The 2,641-nt window shown below is 48.0% G+C and overlaps 1 pseudogene; it reads left to right on the top strand.

Moving 5' to 3' along the window:
• Window positions 1-237: 237 nt before the first annotated feature.
• LOC115835832 lies at window positions 238-1,292 on the top strand (annotated as a pseudogene).
• The last annotated feature ends 1,349 nt before the right edge of the window (window positions 1,293-2,641 follow it).

Raw genomic sequence — 2,641 nt, 5'->3', positions numbered from 1 at the left:
GTGGTGGCAGGTATCTGTAGTCCCAGCTACTTGGGAGGCTGAGGGAGGAGAATCACTTGAACCCAGGAGGCGGAGGTTGCAGTGAGCCAAGATAGCGCCACTGCACTCAAGCCTGGCGACAGAGTGAGACTCCGTCTCAAAAAAAAAAAAAGTGGAAGGAAATACATCAAAATGCTAACAGTCATCAGGACTCGGCTAACAGTCAGCAGAGCAGAAAAACAACCAGAAAAAAGTCTCATGGTGGCCAACACACACCAGGAAATCAAAGAAACAGGGAAGCCTATTCAGAATAGAGAGGAAGACCACCCTCGGGAGGACGAAAAGACCACAGCCTACAGGAAAGAATAAACAGAAACAGGCTCGCCGACTTGCCCCTAATTTTCTTTGTTTCTTTTAAGTTCTGGGATACATGTGCAGAATGTGCAGCTTTGTTACATAGGTATACATGTGCCATGGTGGTTTGCTGCGCCTTTCAACCCGTCATCTAGGTTTTTTGTTGTTGTTGTTGTTGTTGTTTTGTTTGTTTGTTTGAGATGGAGTCTCGCTCTGTCGCCCAGGCTGGAGTGCAGTGGCACGATCTCAGCTCACTGCAAGCTCCACCTGCTAGGTTCACGACATTCTTGTGCCTCAGCCTCCCAAGTAGCTGAGACTACCGGCACTCGCCACCACACCCAGCTAATTTTGTTTTTGTATTTTTAGTAGAGACAGGGTTTCACCGTGTTAGCCAGAATGGTCTCGATCTCCTGACCTCGTCATCCACCCGCCTCAGACTCCCAAAGTACTGGGATTACAGGCGTGAGCCACCACGCCTGACCTATCTAGGTTTTAAGCCATGCATACATTAGGTACTTCTCCTAATGATATCCCTCCCCTTTCCCTCCACATCTCTGACAGGCCCCAGTGTGTGATGTTCCCCTCCCTGTGTCCATGTGTTCTCATTGTTCAATTCCCACTTATGGGTGAGAACATGCAGTGTTTGCTTTTCTGTTCCCCTGTTAGTTTGCTGAGAATGATGGTGTCCAGCTTCATCCACGTCCCTGCAAAGGACATGAACTCATTCTTTTTTATTGGCCCCTAATTTTCAATGGGCCATACCCAATAGGCAGGTCAATGATGAGATGAATAGAGGTGGAGATGATATGGAAATGTTCATGGAGGAGATGAGAGGAATCAGGAGAGAATAGGGAGATACAATTGAGGAATTGTCTGTGTATCCTTATGGGAAGCTCTCTAATCCCCATGGCCATCATGATGAATTTTGCCAGTGCCTGGACTCCTGCCATTTTCCATGAGGTTAATATTGTGATTCCCATTATTTTCTTTTTCCTTGCATTTTCCTAATATATCTTTACTCATTTGCTGTGAACCTTATGTTATTTCCATGTGTCAGGTGAGTCTTGTGCTTCCAGCTTCTAGCTTGATGTTTGCAAACGATCGATAAATATCAATAAATAAAGCCTTTGTACCCAGTCTGTTTCTGTCATCAGTAGAACTTTGCTCATTTGCATGGAAAAAATGTAAAGTTAATAGAGCAATTAAAAAGCAGTCTATACATTTAATATTGTCTCATTTTTAAGAATGTATACTTATGGAGGGTGGTTCCAAGATGGCCAAATAGGAACAGCTCCAGTCTACAGCTCCCAGCATGAGCAACACAGAAGATGGGTGATTTCTGCATTTCCAACTGAGGTACTAGGTTCCTCTCACTGGGGCTTGTCAGACAGTGAGTACAGGACAGTGGGTGCAGCCCACCAAGCGTGAGCCAAAGCAGGGTGAGGCATCACCTCACCCAGGAAGCACAAGGGTCAGGGAATTCCCTTTCCTAGCCAAGGGAAGCTGTGACAGATGACACCTGGAAAATCTGGTCACTCCCACCCTAATACTGTGCTTTTCCAATGGTCCTAGCAAACGGCGCACCAGGAGATTATATCCCATGCCTGGCTCAGAGGGTCCCATGCCCACAGAGCCTCACTCATTGCTAGCACAGCAGTCTGAGATCAAACTGCAAGGTGGCAACAAGGCTGGGGGAGGGCCGCCCGCCATTGCTGAGGCTTAAGTAGGTAAACAAAGTGCCTGGGAAGCTCGAAGTGGGTGAAGCCCACTGCAGCTCAAGGAGGCCTGCCTGCCTGCCTCTGTAGACTCCACTTCTGGGGGCAGGGCATAGCCAAACAAAAGGCAGCAGAAACCTCTGCAGACTTAAATGTCCCTGTCTGACAACTCTGAAGAAAGTAGTGGTTCTCCCAGCACAAAGTTTGAGATCTGAGAACGGACAGACTGCCTCCCCAAGTGGATCCCTGACCCTCGAGTAGCCTAACTTGGAGGCACCCCCCAATAGGGGCAGACTGACACCTCACATGGCTAGGTACCCCTCTGAGACGAAGCTTCCAGTGGAACGATCAGGCAGCAACATTTGCTGTTCAGCAATATTCGCTCTTCTGCAGCCTCCGCTGCTGATACCCAGGCAAACAGGGTCTGGAGTGGACCTCCAGCAAACTCCAACAGACCTGCAGCTGAGGGTCCTGACTGTTAAAAGGAAGACTAACAAACAGAAAGGACATCCACACCAAAACCCCATCTGTACGTCACCATCATCAAAGACCAAAGGTAGATAAAACCACAAAGATGGGGAAAAAAACAGAGC

The sequence above is a fragment of the Nomascus leucogenys genome, chromosome 7b (assembly GCF_006542625.1).
Source record: "Nomascus leucogenys isolate Asia chromosome 7b, Asia_NLE_v1, whole genome shotgun sequence".
In the NCBI taxonomy this organism is placed as follows: Eukaryota; Metazoa; Chordata; class Mammalia; order Primates; family Hylobatidae; genus Nomascus; species Nomascus leucogenys.
The sequence above is the reverse complement of the archived record's forward strand: the minus strand, read 5'-3'. Positions and strand labels throughout refer to the sequence as shown.